This window comes from Leuciscus leuciscus (assembly GCF_965113295.1).
Source record: "Leuciscus leuciscus genome assembly, chromosome: 16".
In the NCBI taxonomy this organism is placed as follows: Eukaryota; Metazoa; Chordata; class Actinopteri; order Cypriniformes; family Leuciscidae; genus Leuciscus; species Leuciscus leuciscus.
This window is the reverse complement of record NC_138740.1, coordinates 13,893,443-13,912,575: the sequence shown is the minus strand read 5'-3', so window position 1 is coordinate 13,912,575 and position 19,133 is coordinate 13,893,443. Positions and strand designations below refer to the sequence as shown.

At 37.3% G+C, this 19,133-nt stretch overlaps 1 protein-coding gene and 1 long non-coding RNA gene across 3 annotated transcripts in view; one reads left to right on the top strand and one right to left on the bottom strand.

Moving 5' to 3' along the window:
- The window catches only part of LOC309478043, a 384,226-nt gene that overhangs the window by 260,587 nt on the left and 104,506 nt on the right, over positions 1 to 19,133 (top strand). The window lies entirely within an intron of this gene.
- sgcd (sarcoglycan, delta (dystrophin-associated glycoprotein)) overlaps positions 1 to 19,133 on the bottom strand; it is a 276,212-nt gene that overhangs the window by 244,830 nt on the left and 12,249 nt on the right. Inside the window, exon 1 of one of the 2 annotated variants that reach the window (XM_082141411.1) lies at positions 9,750 to 10,159. The exons of the other annotated variant lie outside the window; for it this stretch is intronic. The gene's annotated coding sequence lies outside the window, so the exon portion shown is untranslated. Of the gene's footprint in view, positions 1 to 9,749; positions 10,160 to 19,133 lie in introns of those variants that run through there. 2 annotated transcript variants of the gene reach the window in all.

The following is a 19,133-nucleotide window of genomic DNA, read 5'->3' as shown; positions in this document are numbered from 1 at the left end:
TAGTCCGAGTACACAAGCTGTGTCCCAAATGACGCGCTATACACTATGTACTTCTGCACTCGAAAAAAAAAAAGGAAAAGAAACAAACAAACAAAACAATAAAAGCAAAAAAATAGCAATACACTTAAAGATGAACATGAATTGCCAATCTGTCAGTTCATATAATAATAAAAGACCCTGTGCCTCTTCTGTGTGTGTATATTTTATGGCTTTTCAGCTATAGTCTCTCAAAGCAACTGTGTGATTATTATGCAGCCACTCGATCGTACCCTCAGAGGAGCATTTATGGGTTTCCTTTCCTGCTAGCATTATCCTCCAGAGGTGATATGACTGCTATACACCGATCCCATGAAAATGCTCTTATTTGCCATAATCATTTCTTCCAGGACCATGCCAGGCTTGTTTAATTGGACTCAAAGGCACCCGTTCCTTCATTTCAGAGTCATGAATTTGAAATCAATAAGCAATGAAAAGGAAAGGAAACATCAGGCTGAATTAGTAATCCTTAGACACCAGGGTGCTTACAAGGGAAATTTACAAGTCTAGGCTACACAGGGTAATCATGAATATGCTCAGACCTATTCATTGCATTGTTACGTAATTATCCAGATGGGAAAGGCCTAATACAACGTAGGTGTCAAGGCACCCTGTTATATGGGTCTCTATGCAATATTGAATTACACTCTCGCACCAGATATTGCATTATACTAATGCATTACCTGAAGATGCTGTAAGTGATTTTTTTTATTCCACACATGAAATGTACCTACGTGACAGATATCACTGAAATAGGTGACTGTGGAAATTACACCTGTCTTCCTAACAATGATAGGCTCTATGACGAGAAAAAAACTGGCTTTTCTATCTATATGAAAACTAGCCAATTAGAAAAGCTAAATTTTTTCATGTCCAGGTTATCTAACATTGGGTTGGCTTAGGGCAAGGTTTTTTAAGGAGAACGGAAGAGCATGAGCGTGGTCAGATTTCGTGGCTTAAGTGTGCAGTTCTCACCAAGGATGATAACAATAACTATGAAGTTTACATAATCATTCTAATTCTATGAGAACATAGGGAAGTAACAATAACAGCACAGAGGAACAATATTGGGGTTACAATTTATTGTAAGGTGTCTTTGTTACACTGTGATTAAACATTTAAGTTCTGAGTAATATTAAATAACTACTTACTATAAGTACTTACTATGGGGTTAGTAAGTATGCATCATTTATAGTTATTACGGTTGCACTTTATTTTACAGTAAGTGCACTTACAGTACTTACCTAATAAAGTACTTGTTAAAGGGTTAGTTCACCCAAAAATGAAAATTCTGTCAGTAATTACTCACCCTCATGTTGTTCCAACCGCGTAAGACCTTCGTTCATCTTCGGAACACAAATTAAGATATTTTTGATGAAATCTGAGAGCTGATCACTTCTCCGTAGGCTGCTACATGTAGGTGGCCCAAACTTGCTGGCCCAGAAAAGTTATTAAAGAGATCGTTAATATAGTCCAAGTGACTACAGTGGCTCAATCTTAAGTATATCAAGCGACGAGAATACTTTTTGTGCGCAAAAACAAACAAAAATAACGACTTTATTCCACTATTCATTTCCTTCTCTCTGGGCCTCGTAGTGTTTTTGCGCAGCGCGTCTGTGTTACACGTCACCACGCAGGATCACTATTGGCCGACGCTGGTCATGTGTGTGACGCGCAGCGCAAAAACACTACGCGAACCAACTAGTGGCCCAGAGAGAAGGAAATGAATAGTGGAATAAAGTCGTTATTTTTGTTTGTTTTTGCGCACAAAAAGTATTCTCGTCGCTTGATATACCTAAGATTGAGCCACTGTAGTCACTTGGACTATATTAACGATCTCTTTAATAACTTTTCTGGGCCAGCAAGTTTGGGCCACCTAGCAGCCTACGGAGAAGTGATCAGCTCTCAGATTTCATCAAAAAATATCTTAATTTGTGTTCCAAAGATGAACGAAGGTCTTACGCGGTTGGAACAACATGAGGGTGAGTAATTACTGACAGAATTTTCATTTTTGGGTGAACTAACCCTTTAAGGTTAGGTTTAGGGGTAGGTTCAGGGTTAGTATTGCTAGTTATTACCCAGTTATTGCAATTACTATAATAAGTACATAGTATGTAGAATGGAAAAAGGGCTGTAAAATAAAGTGCTACCGTTTTTTACTATAGTATCTACATATAGCAAGGACACTAAAATAAAGGATAGCACTTTATTTGAGTGTCCTTGTTACATTTGTTACATGTACTTACCATAGTAATAACAGTAAATTATGCATAATTACATCCAACCCTCAATCAAATCTTAATCCTACCCTAACTGTATAGTAAGTACTTGTAGTTGCTTAATATTACTCAGTACTTAAATATATAATTACACTGTAACAATGACACCTTAAAATAAAGTGTAACCAAATAAAGTGTTACCCAATATTGTTGGAATCACTTTCAGATCATTTCTTTTCCAGATGATAAATGGTAAAAACACTGACAGCCCATCAGAATCCAGTGACTTTAAAAAGCACCATTCGCTGGGGAGTTTGGCTGTCTCTTTTAAGATACTCAAGGTGGGTAGTTTTCAACCTGAATTTCCGCTCTTTCCCACCTTCCGTGTTGTGTAATTGGGGAAGCATTGTGCTATGGCCCAGAGGATCTGTTTGTTCAGAATCTGTGGCTCGACAAAAAAGAAGGAGCAAGACAAACGAAAGAGCTACCGAAAGCTCAACACTCAACCTGCCAGCTGGCTCTAAACAGCCTCAAATTGGCTAAAAAGCGCCTTGCGCCAACTGCCAAACATATTTCTTCAGCCGAGGACAATGCAGTGACGTCCATCCAGTATCTGATACAGTCCTCATTGTTATTTCTGACTGAAATGATCATTTCCTGTGGGGGATATTGTACAGTGAGAAAGCCGGCGAGGCTGATGAAGGGTGAATGGGCTGTCTGTTCGCTGTCAGAGCTGGCCTCACGTCCACTGCCAGAGCTTGCGGCCGGCCCTAAATGAATCTGTCGGAGTAATTGCTCTGTGAGTGCGCTGCTGTGTGAGGAGTCTACATTCCATTAGGCTGAGAAGACCCTGGGGGGGGGGCGGGGGAGACGGCGGGATTTTGGCTAGATGTGTTTGTGTGATAGGGCAGGACATCGTAAAGTGAGTGTTGTAACATCTAGGGACGAGAGCGCATAGGAATACGTGTCAGCCCATTGATGTTCCGGGTTTGTGCAGAAATGTCATTCGCTCATGTGTAAAGTTAAAGCATTCCCAGCGGTACCGGTAACGGTTGGCTTTTTCATGGGAAGACTGATTTGTCAGTGGAAAATGTAGTACATGGTATGTAGCCTGTACTATATATAAATTTATGGACACTTTTTTTATTTATTTTTAACGTATATATATATATATATATATATATATATATATATATATATATATATATATATATATATATACATTAAAAAAAGTGTCATATGGTAAAAAAAAAAAATCATAAAACTTTAATTAATTTGATCAAATTTGATTATAAGCTTCCTTTCTTCAGATGAACAAAAACAAAGATTTTTAGAAAATAATTTATTTAAGAAAATACACTGCAGTTAAATTCAACTTGAAAAAAGATCATCCACAACATGTCTAAAAACATGTATTTAAACGTAAATAGGCAAATTGACCTTTTATACACATTTTTAGCATTTTGTGTATGACATGAACTGATGAACATTCATCAGTTCTTAAAATACAATATATTTTTTGCCTTTTGTGCATGATTCATCAGTTCTTCGCATATATATATATATATGTATATATATATATATATATATATATATATATATATATATATATATATATTGTATTTGAGCAATGCCCACGCCCACAGTTCGAACATTTTCAGATGGATAAAACATCAGGTTGCAGAAGTAAAGTGGATTATTTTGGATTATTAAATGGATTATTACCGATATTTTGTGCCAGTGGAAAAGGCCATTTGCATATGTTCTGTGATCTTTAGAGTAAAGCTGCATCAACCTCAGGTAGACGTCTGATTGAGTGCCATTGTAATGTGGAAAAATTGGCAGCTTCCTTATTCAGCCCAGCTGCAGTAAGGAAGACTTTTGCAATCAATGTTGCTACCACTCTGTATTTCAGATTTGTTATTTATAGATTTGGCTAGCACGCATTTTCTCTGGTTGAAAGAGAAAAAAAAACCTCTCAGCAACAAATCTGACAGGCTTTAGCAGTTAGACAGGACACCTGAGGTGCAGATGAACATTGAATATGGGTCTATGTAAATGCACAAGACAGCAGTCACTCCAAATGTTTCAGACATTCCAAAATTATATAGACAAACTGTGTAGAGATCAAAGTCATGCAAGCATATATAGAGATGTGGCTATTTATTTGACAGCCAAGACAAGTGATTCTGAAGCTTGTCATACAATCACATTTCATTAAATCAGACTATCCAGTTCCACCTAGTCAAAATGGAGTATTTGAGCAAATATATATAATTTTATTTCAAAATTATTTTAGTCATTGTAATATACAGATTTTACAATCCAATTTAAACACTTACAAAATACTGTAGCACAACCAATATCCATCATGGATCATGGCATGAGGACACTGGCATATTTAAAGCTATGGTTTTCTCTAATGTTCAAAAAAAAAAATCTATATGACTGTAGCATAACATTACAATATATTTTGAAATGCGGAGTGATGTAATCTTAAATCTCCTTCAGAGATTTTAACTGTTATGTCAGACTACATTATTGACATGCTGAATCCAGTGTTTCAAAAGATTTTGAATTGCATTTGTATGGAAGAGAGAACCGGAGAAAGAGAGTGTGCTTTCCATAGATAAAACGTAATTTTTAAGGAAAACATGGAGATAGTTTGCCATATTTATTTGCTTGGTCAGCGTCTTTATCGGTTTTGGTTCATTTGCTGTTAGCACCTTTGAAATACTGTAAAATAACTGTAATGCGATCAAGACCTGCCAGCGTTTATAGAAAATAATTGCAACGTTCATCAACCAATCAGAATCAAGCATTCAACAGCCCTGTAGTATTATTGGTTGTAAAAATAAAAATGCTGCTTATTTGACTCAATAAAATGATTGGTGCTACATTGATAGTTTGAATTCAGATTCAGATTTTGCACACACACTGCTGATGACAAAATTGCGTTCATGAAGCAAAACACAGCAGCAGCAGTTTCCAGGTGTAATCCATTGTTTGAATGTTAAATCTCTTCAACCATTCAGTCCTGCAGAATAAAGGGTTAAATAAATCTAACTCCAGAAGCTCATTAGCCAATGCAGCCGACCATACAGCAGGTAAATATGACCATCACTCACGCAGACAATATTATCCATAATCCATTTGCTTACATTAACATACTTGAAAATGAACATAAACCCCTGATTATTTGTGTATTTACAAAGAGCTCCCATCAGCTCATTATAAAGAAGTGCAGTGTGTGCACGCAACTGAAATTTGCAAAAACATTTTAAATATTTTAAAAAAAATTAAATGTCAGCCTTTTAAAAGGATCTTCTATAGTTCATTCTCAAGGCTCAATCTGTCAAGACTGTGTCATGCAACCCTAACTGTATTTTAGTCCCACTAGTTAACCAGACATTTTTTGTGTGATGTACTTGTACCTATTTTGTTAGTTTAACACCCTTAAGATTCTCCAAGCTTTTGTTTTGGCTTCCCTTGGGGTGGTTCAAACCTTAATTGAGGTGGTGAGACCCCTACAAACTCCCCTGTCTTATTTGCACCATTTTCCCCAGCAAATCCTGTAGTTGGAGGCTAGCAGATGTCGGCAGTATAATAAGGTGACCCTCATTCTACATTATGTGTCAGTCACGGAGGATCGCCCTTAAGCTGAGTCCCGGAGATCCCGATTTCAGTCGCGCAGCTGTGCAGGTCTGCATCAAAACGATACGCGGAGTTATTGTGCATTTAATGCCGTGCCGGAGGCCCACGTGCCGCATTTATTATGGCTGAGAATTCAGCAGGCCTTACACATAAGATGGCAATCAAATAATGAAGGCGTTTGCACCCACACGGTCTCCGCTGTTCGTCGTGATTCTTCATGTGACGCCTTTCAGGAAGGTACAAGCATCTCTGTGACACAGACGGGGAGGTTGACAGAGGTTTCATTCTCCCATGTGGAGCAGCTGGACAGCTTTGTGCGAGATAACGGATTTAAATAACCAAACGGAGAACGGGAGGACTTCTTTTCACAGGAAGTAGAGGCATTTTAATAGACAAATGTGGCAGTTTTGACTGTCAAAATGGATTCACATTCCTCTCCGCTTTGGGGGACTGATGTGTCAAAAGTTGTTCTCCTGAATAAATCCCAAGGCAAACATAAGTCCTCATGTGAAGGGTAACGTATCAATTTGAGGTTTGGGCGAGAAGGGATTTAAAGAACAGGACACTCCACTGGCCTTTCAATCCCTATAATATTTGACAGGTAATAAGTGCAAGTCATTTTTTCACTGTCGGGTTTTATTGGCCATATATCATATTTTAAATACAAAGACACTTTATGAATTCAAGGTTGTATATTTTAGAACCGATACAACATATGTAACCAATATAAATGGATCTATTTTACAAAAATTGTTTTTAATAATAATTATATATATATGTGTGTGTGTGTGTGTGTGTGTGTGTGTGTGTGTGTGTGTGTGTGTGTGTGTGTGTGTGTGTGTGTGTGTGTGTGTGTGTGTATGTGTGTGTGTGTGTGTGTGTGTGTGTGCGTGTGTGTGTGTGTGCGTGTGTGTGTGTGTGTGTGTGTGTGTGTGTGTGTGTGTGTGTGTGTGTGTGTGTGTGTGTGTGTGACCTGTATAGGTGGCCAGGGACTATACCACTGTTGTTTTACTGAATGAGAGATGTAGGCTGATAAATATTTGAAAAGAAAACCAAGTTTTTGTAGCGCATCAGCTCTAGATAACTTGAATACCTATCTAAATGCATCAGCATGACACAACATAGAGTACAAGACACAGCCTGTGCTTGCAAGAAAACAAATCAAACAATAACACACACACAAAACACGTACCTACACATATGTGTGTGCCCGCATGTGCGTTCAGCTGGATCGAAGCGCAAATGACAGCAACCAAATTCAGTGCACATTTTGAGCATCAAAAATATGTCCTCATTTTTAATGCATCGTGGTCCTGTAGGCTCAGATTACATATTTATTCAAACAGTATTCCTGCTTGATTTGAGTGCACAGACCCAGCTTTTACTGGCTTCACATCCTGCCTGGTCTTTTCCCGAACCACTTCAAAAGAATGTTGACGGATTGTTTAGTTTTTTACATATTCATTTAATCTCACCCTCCTTTTAGCCCTTTTTTTTTTTTTTCATTTCTCAACACATCAAATGCAAACTAGGGGCCACCAATTAAGTTGGAGCTTGTAGTAGACTAATTAGAGTGCAAAAATAATCCTCCCGTTTCCTGTCTCTGTGGAGTCTGCTGTTGATATACATGCCTCCCACCCAAACAGAATTAATAATCGCTATAGAAGCCCTTACACAGATGAGCTGTGTGGCACAGAGCTCTTAGGCTAATATAAGGGATTTCAGCAGGAACTCATTTCACACAAGTTAAAGAAAGCAGCAGGGACTGAAATGTATAGCTGAGCCTTAGGGGACAACAGGGATAATTGTAACATTTAATAAACGTAACAGAACATATTTTTGAAAAATAAAAATGCCGCAGGGGTTTTCTTCTAATGATTAAATATGTATAAAATTTCTTCATTTGTGTTCCACAGAAGAAATAAAGTCACAGCTTGCAACAACATCATAAATATGACAGAAAGTTAAGTTTTGGGTGAACTATCCTTTTATCAAATCATAGTTCTCTCTCTAAAAGTTAAGCATGCTTTGTGATGTTTTGGGCCTGACTTGTTAGAAATTGTACAATGTTCCTTTCAGCATGAATTTATCAGCTGTGAAAATATGGATGAAGAATGGTCAGAGGGCATCCCAGAATGCATTTGCCATAACTTTTTATATATAAGTGCCGATGAATGTGGTTTTCAACCAACTGTTGTATTTCACTGATGTTATTTTCCAATTAATAACTGTTACTTTAAGGTCTAAATATCTATTTGGGCATATTTTAATATGTATTTCCCATCAATCCTTGTTTGCCTCGTTTGCTATGTGTTTTCTATTTAGACTTAAGTCACTATCAAAGTCTGTCGTTCAAAATATCATGTTATGTCAAGTGCTATTCACATTACAGAACTTTTTCATTTATTCTTATTTTCATCACATATTGCTGTTATGAATGTAATACTGACATTTGTGTGCTTCTAGATTAATTGTATCCAACTTGATTAAGTAATGCATTTATTTGACTCAAGAAATATGTCAAAGATGTCTGATGCAAAACAAATAAGCCAAAAAATATAAAAATTATCCCTGCTCACTTCTATTTGGAAACACAAGCGTTTAGACAGACGAAAGGTGTAATGTCAAGAAAAGTTAAAGAGCATTTTATAATTATATTCTGTAATCTTCATCTCAGAGTATACATTCTATGTACAAATGTTGCAAACACATGATGGTTTTGTCATATTTATACTTCATAGTCGATCATTTTTAATTGCCATTGCTGGGCTTCAGATCTGTGCAGTCACAAACAGGTGAGAAAAGCAGCTAATTTCCTTTTCTCTGACAATTAATTCTGTTCAAATCTATAGAGGGATATTTCCATCCCCTGGCCAGACAGTCTGTCAACCTGCCCTCAGGTGCTCATTAGATCTCCGGCACAACTGACTCCTTCTACATCTTGTCTCTGCAGACAAACTATCCAATGGCACATTTGGCCCTAAGTACACACTGAAGATGCCTACACATCTCCAGAATGACTTTATGGCAACCAGAAGCACCTTTTTAAGTGGGAGAAAAAAGGAAATATAATACTTTATAAGGTACTTGAAGAGATGTGTGGGTAGGAGAGAGTGGATTTAGGCTGAATGGCACTAAACCAACAAAATCGTGGACACCAAAGTGGCAGAAAAGTGCCTTCTGGCTAAACCAGATCATCGAGATGCAGCAACAACTCCCTGAAGACAAAGATTCTGCCATACAACACATCTTTCTGTTTCAGAAACCAGATATACAGCCTGCCATTGTGGATGGGAAATACGCCACGGCGTGTTTGGCATTTGTGAGTGTGACTGAGATGTTTTGGCAGAGCAACAGCACTGGTTTCAACCGATGTGTAGCCTCAGTCTCTTGGCTCAGAGTAATGAGCAACCTTAGCAGGGATCACACATCACCTGCGTCCATAATATTGCAAGAAGTCACCATGTGGTTCTGCTCGGCGAGTTTAAAGCAGCACATTTAGCTCAAATGAGGGTTCCTTCACATCTTTAATTCTCTTCTAACCCAATAAAGGTCATTTTGGCAGTTAGGACCTTCATTTAGGAGTCATCTTAGTTTCTACAACAGCTACAGAATAATGAAAGGTGGATGGTATCATAACAAATTGTATTCAAACTTTAATTTGAAATCTAATACATTAAATTTCATGTTCAAGTGCATCAGAGAAAGAAAAAGAAAAAATCCCCAAATACCATATTGCAAATTTACTGAACCATAATGAGCAATGAAAGTACAAAAAGTGCAGTCAAAAGCCCGGAAAACACTAAATCGGGAGGGACAAAATATATTTTGAAGTCCTACCTCTTTATCAGATGCCAAAAATCACAGCCTTGATAAAGTCAGAAAACCATGGAGTTGATCGGCTGCCAATGTTTCTAATCTCTTTGCCTCTTTGTCTATTGCCGAGCACAAATGTGGAGTGGACCATCTACCATGGGGATGGACTCCATGGGCTTCTCTGACTGGCAAGATCAGTGGCTCTCTGGCGGGTAGGTGGAAACAGTGGGAAAAGTCCAGTAGTCCTCGCTGTGTGTACGGCAGGAGCGCCGTCAGAACAGAGCATCCTTCAGTGGGCAAGAAATCCAGAGGGAACGTGCCTGTAATCCCCAGACTGGAAGCATGCGCTGAAGATAAACAGGGGAGAGTTGCCTCAACATTGTTCTTTTTCCACTGGCAGCAACATCTCTCTTCTCCCACATCCTTCTGACGCTATTTATTTATGTGGGACCGGAGTGGAGGGAGCGTGAGTGTGTGTGTGTGTGAGAGAGAGAGAGAGAGAGAGAGAGAGAGAGAGAGAGAGAGAGAGTGCAGGAGAGAGCTTGCACTGTCAGTGACTACATTAGCAGCTCTGAGTAGGTGGAGTTTTCTTTGCAGCAGAGAGGATCATGATTCGAAATCCAAAGGAGGGAGAGAGAGAAAGACAGATAGAGAGAGAGAACGCAGCATGAATAGGTTAAGAAGCCGAGGAAGGGATAAAGTAGCACTGAGGTTCAAAGAAAGGAGGGATAGAAATGCATCAGGGGCTCATAACCTAGTTGACTAGTCAATTAGTTCTGCCACTAGTCGACATGTCAAGGAGATATCCGTTATCTCTACCATTTAACTCAACGGCAGCTGCTCGGCTGACGCAGGACCGCATGGAAGAGTGCTGTCATCTTGGTACCATAGGAAAATTTGAGCCAATCATCTCAGCTGTAAATGCCATGCAAAAAAAAATTACTCAGGAGCTGCAGGAAAATGATGCTGATTGGCTGATAGACAACAAGATTGCACCCAGTTTCAAACCCTTCACTAGCAACTATCTTGATGTGATGTGCAGAAGACTTTTTTAATAATAAAAAAAGTGCATTGCACATTTTTAAGAGCCATTTGAAATGCCTAGTAACTTCAATGTTGGTCCATTAATGGAGAAATATATTTTTAAGAATCAGATGGTGTAGCTGGTGTAGTGTTGTTATCTACTAGCAGGGGGTAACTGACCATACTTTGAATCGTGTAATGGATCATATGATTTCAAGTGCACTTGACCACTTGTCTACTTACATGACATGACTATTTAGTGTGCATAAAGGGCACTAAGCTTTTGAGAATTTTTCTGACCTGGGACAGTCTTGCGATTTACTTTCCGAAGAGTGCACATAATCTCAATTGGCCAAGACCGAAGGTATGGGTATTGGGACAGGCCCTTATTCTACGCAAGCGGTATCCAATCCTGGGCTACTGTCCTGCAAAGTTCAGCTCCAACCCTAATTAAATACACCTCAACCAGTTAATCAATGTCTTTAGGATTTCTCGATAGTACAAGGCAGGTATGTTGGGACAGGTTGGAGCTAAACTCTGCATGACATTGATCCTCCAGGAGAAGGATTGGACACGGCTGCACTGCATGGTGAAAGCAAGCAAGTACAAAATTCTTCTTTCCTAAAGCTTAAGACATTTTGTTTTTTTTGTTTTTTGGAACAACTAGAAACACGACACTATCTCAAAAATGCAAAAATGCAACACAAATAAATAAATAAATAAATAAATAAAAATAACACGATACAACAGCAAAAATAGAACAGAATACAAGAACCGGCTCTATTTAGAATATATTTGGAATTACTCAAAAAGGAACAAAGAGAACCCGGATCACATTGCATTCACAAAGCATGTTAAAAGTGAATTACTTTGCAGACAACCAGGGTGGTCTGAATTATTCGTATGAAGACAAAATTCTACAGCCATGAAATGAGTCAAGTGTTGTTCAAAGGCTCACAGACACTGATCGGCACATGAAGTTTAGAACATTTTGTAAAGCAATCTGGCAATGGAGATAAGCAGACTTTCTCAGCTCTATAGACATTCACTTATATCAACTTTCCATCAACACATGGATCGATGTTCATTTACAGAAGATCGACGCTGACTCATCGATTAGTATTCAAACACAAATACAAGGTAGGAAGGATGAAGGTTAGAACTAGTCATCTGCTTCTGGTTTGGCACTTCTATGCCCTGTTTCATCCTGTTTCTAAATTAAGATTGAATTATGTAAGCTTTCAATGTCTGTGAGATGACATTATGTGCCAATTACTGTATGTAAATGATCATATTTAGTAGTGTTTACATGATCTGATTGATTAATCTCTGAGATTCAGTCAATAGCGACGATGTAAGAAACAAGAAGCCAATTTAAAAGTAATTTGTGCAACTAAACAGAATTTTTGATGTCATGATTCCATGCAGGTTTTATCAATTGCATAAGACTTAACAAGTCTACAAACATCTCTCATTTGACATCATCAATGCACAGTCGGGCTTTAAAACTCAGGCTTTGGAATAGAAAATGTTTGATTTAGAGAGTATATCTGCAGACTTTATATAAGAACCAGAATTCTGAATAATTCAACAATTCCTTTGCATTGGAGCTATGTAGCAGATTCTTTTATTCAAAGTGGCTTACAGGGCACATTTATAGAACATCCCCTTGAAACATCTTTATGTTGAGTGTTTTGCTCAGGAACACATCTAGTTTATGGTATATGGATTCCAACCCTTCTTTTACCAGCCGAGATCTTTGACCACTTGACCACACCATTCCTAGTAGTATAACTGATCTACATAGATTTCAACATGGACAGAATTGTTCCATTTTGTTGTTTAAACAGGATCAAGTCACTTTCTCTCTGTACTAAAGCTATCCAAAGAAATTGACTATTGACTGCTTAGATAAACAGTAATTATAGATCACTGCCTTGTACAAAGTAAAGACTCATCTGTTGATGCTGGTCAGTTCAAATTACTGTAAGAGAGAACTGTGTTTCTGATATTCACAATACAAATGTCAGCTCTTCAAACCGTTAGATTTGTCTCTAAGTGATTGGTGTATGTTGTTTTACATGCAACAAGTAAAAAAAATAAACCAATATCAGCTTAATTTCCTTGGAGGATAGACCAAAAAGTCAATCCAGTGACATTTCTAGCAGTCAGTGTACTATTTATATATTAAGACAACAGTTAGTTATGGCCTTCAAATCTGATAGGTCGATTAGCATTCCAAGAGTGCTATTATAAGACCAACAGCACTGAGACTTTCAATGTATGACTCTGTTTGCGTCATAGTGTTAGATCAGTAGTAATCCCAGTCTCAGACGTCACACCCAAGAACTGTTGGCTGAATGTCTGATGCATATGGCACACAAAATGAGAAACACTTTGGGAGTTTTTGCCATCAGTCTGAAGGTCTGTCTATGCGAGACTAGACAGTCTTTCTGCAGGTTACATCGTTATGAGTCTTAATGAGTGAGTCAATTAATAATTCATTTAACCAATTTATTCAAACCTACTTATTTATTCATGAATTAAACAAGTGATTCTTTATTACTGAGTTTTTGAATTACTCATTTAACTGATTCGATCAAAGACCCTCATTCATTAAGAAACAAAACAAAGTTGGGTCACTGAATCATTCGTAACCTCAGAAATAGCTGCTAGTTGCTAGTTTTAATGTGACTTGTTGAATTAGTGACAGATGCTTGCTTGGACATATATAGTTTTCTATATTAAAGGGGCTATTTGTATTACTACACCAGCAAAGTATTGCTCATGCTCGCTGAATGTGATGCAAGACCCCAATATACACATGGAAAAACATTTGCAATGATATACTGTTAACAAATATCCGTACACGCTGCTGAGAGTGACGTTTTGATGAATATGCAAATATGTGCTGCACGCTTTCCTCTCAATAACAAAATAAACACACAACAAAAAATGACAGCGGTGAAAAAACAGAAGTTAAGAAAGCATCTGATGGTGATGTGGATATATTTGTACCAGCTGTGCAATTCACCATCATCATGTCGACAGGTTAATTAAAATTACACTGTTATGACAGGTTGATTATAAAGTATATTTGAGATAATAGACTGCATAGATCTGGCGGTGTGAGACTATAGTTTGAATTAATCCCTTTTCTTTGCATGATACATTGACATTACAGTACAGAATATCTGTAACATTGTATATAATGTGTGAATGTGTGTGCTTTAAACAGTAATACTCCATTATTGCTCCATCAAATCAATATTTTTTTTCTATAATTTATGTAATATTTACATGTTTGTTTTGCCACTGTATGGATTTATGTAATCCGATGCTTCTTAATGGTATGTCTTTTATGTTATATTTGATCATATATACTCTTAGGTGTTTGATGATTATGTGTATTGGTGATTATGTACAGTTTTGAAGTATTGTGATGCATAACGGCATGACTTTTAAATCACTAAAAATTAACATGTTGACGTAATCAGGGCAATCAGTGGTGGGCTGTTGCTGTTTTCTCAAGTCAACTTCTGTGGGGCAGGAGCATCGCTGTTGCCAGCAGCCAAATCTGACCCTGGCACCAAAAGAAACACCAAAGCAAGACCCGTGAATCAATCTGTCTCTAAGAGGTAAGTATATGTCACTCTTTCTCTCTCTTTTACACACACACACACACACACACACACGCACACACACACACACACACACACACACACACACACACACACACACACACACACACACACACACACACACACACACGCGCACACACACACACACACACACACACACACACACACACACACACACACACACACACACACGCACACACACACACACACAGTATAATTCACATGGAGCTGGTGCCAGACACACACACCCTGCCGTGGGTTGCCCGGCTGATGGGGTCATGTGGTTCTCTTCACAGCAGGCACAGACAGGTGACTGGCTCTGAGGTACTTACTAAAACAGGACATGACTGTTGAAGTTCTCTTTAGAAAAAAACTCCTCACTCAGTCTATGGAAAAGCCAACTGATGCAACTACAACAACATATCTTAAAGCCCCCCTATAGTCAATAATTTGGTGCCTTAAAACTCATCTTTGATCACCAAAATGACATAAAAATTAAAATTAAAAAATGTAAAAATTAAAACAATTTCACTATATAAAAAAAAATTCTTGATGCCTTAAAATAGCTTGAATGTAACTCTAAACCCTTGCTTCATTTAGTATACGCAGATTCATAAATATGCTAATTAGCCCCGCCTCCACTCACTCACTCACTCACTCACACCAGCTCAGAGATCCACTCAGTCAACTTTTACTCAAGTTACTGTAGTAAACGTTGCACGATGGTTTCGCTCTTTACAACGTCGGAGACACCTAACGGTTATTAATATGATTAGCCTTTTGCTTGACTACGTTATCAAACATTTAACACAAATTTATTGACTTATGTTTTCAAAAACAAAACAAAATTGTATTGGTTTATGTTTAAAAAAATGCTAATGATGTGGGGAAAAAAATCTTAATTTAAAATATTACTCAGTTTTCTTTTGAAATGTTTCTTGTTTTATGTGTTTTCATTCTTTATTTGAAGACAAACATACTGACAAGGATTTTAATTCAGTGAATAACCTTAAGAAAATTCTTACATGCATTCACACAATTTCTTCCACTTTGTATCACCACAAGAAGACTTGGACGGCTCTCTGCTGCAGGATGCAAGGTGCAGATGTTCTGTTTTAATTGAGAATTCTAAGCAAGGAGGCAATACGTCAGGCATGTAGAGTGAGCTACCTTAACGTCTCATCCAACTCAATTACATTTCACCAGTAATTCTTGGCTCCAGCCCACCCTCAGGCCTTGCCACTAAAGCACAGAACAATAAATCACCTCAACCTTGTTGCATCTCCTGAAATCTAACTGAGACAAAGAACCTTAATTTATTACATAGTTGAAGTTTGAGGCAGGTGTGGCCACTGCCTCAATTTCCTCACCAAACTTCCAAGTCCAGGTGTGGGAGTTTTATTTATTGATACAAACTATGGAATATAGGAATGAAATGATGAAACTCGACATGATGCCACTTTCCCTCAGGCTGTTGAGTGCACAGAAGAAACTAAATCTGATTTGGAATGGATATTGAGTGACTGGTAAGAGCCAGACAGACTGAACTTGTATTCTCCTTTTGTTCATTTTATCTGCTCAGTAGGTTTCTGCTTATTATAGAATTATGAGGTCAGTTTTCAAAAGTTGTGAAATTAACAGGCTCACAATAGGCTTGATTTGAAGTGCTAGGTATCCGTATGAATGCTTAAACCGTTAAATTAGACAATAAATTCACTCTCAAAGGCAAGGCAAGTTTAAAATATCACATTTCATACACTATGGCAATTCAAAGTGCTTTTTCATAGAAAGGAATAAAAATAATCATAAAATAAAAGCAAGGAAAATTAAAAGTTATTCAAAATGCTTTACATAGAAAGGAATTAAAATGTCACACTATGGCAATTCAAAGTGCTTTGCATAGAAAATAAGCACAAAATAAAAGCAAGGGAAATTAAAACAGTTATAAAAGGAATGAATTAGAGTAAAATGAATTAAAGTAGTAAAAAGATAATATATAGAATAAACTTCTCATCTGGAAAAACACTGGTGTATCTCATTTTGCATCTTTCAATTTCCCCAATTAAGTGGTTTATGTTTCTCTCTTACCCAATTCTCAGTGCCATTTGAGTTCAGAATCAAAAGGAAGAACACAGCGCAGTCAGCCGGACGTACAGTGGATACTCTGAGATTTTCCTATGATGGTCAGTCTTTTCTGTGTTTTTTTTTCCCTCGGCACACCCATATAACTCTAGACGTCTTTAGAGAGATCAATTTTCACCTCAATTGAAAAAGGTGAGCACTCACAACTTGCTCACAAATTTGATCATCCAGACCCTCAGGGTTTCCCCCACTACAATACCGTGGATTAACTAAACCCACCAGACTATCCCCGTACTAGTCACCACAGTGTTCCTTTGAGGTACCTTTTAACAATTTAGACAGTTAAAAATAATTAAAAGATAAACTGGTAAAACACTGGTGTCCCATGTGGATTGTACAATGTCTGTGGTGATCTTTCGACGCGCCTAAATAAATCTATTTGACGTCTCCAATAGACCTGATTTTTCCCTAAAATCGGACAGGAGGAGCTCTAGGACTGAATCCTTGGGTTCACTGCCCCATCAGTCCCACCCCAAAAAAAACTTTTGTTTGGAAGCTCTAGGAATGGAGTCGATCCAGTCCGCACCCCACAGAACCTCGAGTTTAATTGACACAATCAATCTCACTACTCCACCACAGACCCAGGTCATCAGCATGGTTTCATCTCTCAATTTCTCCAATTACAGCAAGTAATTTTTGTTTGTCTCTTATCCAATTTTCAGTGCCATTTGAGTTTAGAATCGAAAGGAGGATGCAGAAATAAAATACAGTGTAATCAGTCAGACACACAGTGGCACAGTGCTCATTCAGTAAATGCACAGCTAAACAGATGTGTTTTGAGTCTGGATTTGAATGTGACTATTGTAGGAGCACATCTGATTCTTCAAATACTCTCTCTTAGTCATAATGGGCTGCAAGACGTCTTTTAAGGACTTAAAATGCATTTGTAGTGGCATAAAGATGATGCAAGAATGTTCCAATTCCCCTTTAAAGAAATAAGACATGAGAGGCATGTTACAGTGATTTTTCCACAGGTTATCAGTTATAAAATATATAGGAATCAGTTATAAAAGTATAACAAAATAGAAATGTTGTCAACTTTTTAAATTGACATATTCAAACTGTTTAACTCATGTTTAAAAACAATTTTTATGCAAAAATCATTTGCCACCAGCCTTTCTTTGTTCTTTCGCAAAATGCTTGATGGAACAGTTCACATGTGGGAGCAATTAGTTAACTTTTAAGACAAGTGTTTTACAATTTTGCAAGTGTCTTAAAATTCTGTCAAATATATATCGTTTTTTTGCACAGTAATGTGCATAGTTTATCAGTATTTATTTTTGTAAGCACTTTTAAGTTGGTATAGCCCTTACATATATGTTATAAATATGTATGATGTTTTTAATGTAAAGTTAGAAACTTAAACAGCTGCACAGTATGAGACTATAATGATTGACAGCAGCAATAAGCAGCCCACCTGAATGTATCTCAGCCATGAAATAACTTTGCTTAACTTTAGTATTCTAAAGCTACTCCTATATAGGTTTTTTTATGAATTCAGTTCAGCTGAATACCAATAACTGAGTGGCCATAACATGACATAATCGCAGGCGAAAGCAGAGGCAAAACAGGAAATAACAAAAAAAAAAAAAAAACTCATTCCCGCTTTAGCTGCTTTTTTGGGGCAGAGATGAGTTTGTTATTGTGTATTTTCCTGATGCAGTTCTGACAGCTCCATCCTAACAAAAGCCAGATACAGCATAAAGAACATAGTGTACTGTGATGTTGGGGTGGGAGATATGAATCTTATATCTAGATTTGAGTAAATTTATTTCACGATAAATATATTTAACACAACATAGTTGTATTTGCTTTTAATAAGGTTTTTATGATATCAAAAATGTTAATCCAATTTAAATTTCATAATTCTCATCACCAATTTCAATATCACAAGAATACTAGCCTAATCCTAATACTAGCCTAAGGTGGAAAAAACTCTCAAGCTTACTGAAGAGAAGACAAGCAAACAGTTTGTGATAAAATAAGAACAAAAAAATAGGACAACACATTACAAAAGAACAAGTATTAATTGACAAGTGAAATAGACCTATCTGAAAAAAACATCAAGCACTAAATAATATGAATGGAAATCATTTGGAATATATTATATTGAACTATTTTAATTATATTAAAAATAAATTATATTTCTTGCCTTCTAATATTTTTTTAGGATATTGGTAAAACTAGTTATATTGTTTACATGTATTCCCCAGTGTACAGTTTTGCCATGTCTATTTATTATATTGTGTTTTTAAGGGGCTTGTATTTTTCTTCTTTGTGATATCTGGCAACCCTTCATTGAAGCTTTAATGAAGAAAGGGAAGAGTTCAGAAGTGAGTCGCAGAACAGCAGCCACTGTTAGTGGAGTTCTTTAACAAGATAGTTTAAATTGTACACACCTTGTAACAGCATTATTATTTTACTCAAGCCTTGTGAAGATTGAGACACCATCTCTGCTCATCAGCCTTTCATATTGGCGCGAGTCTTTTGCATCAGTAAAATGTTTGATTTTCAGCTGGTTCCCTTTCAGTCGCTCACGATCGACATAGTCGACATGTCGACTGATTATTTTTCTAACTCCAAACGATCGGCCACTGATCGG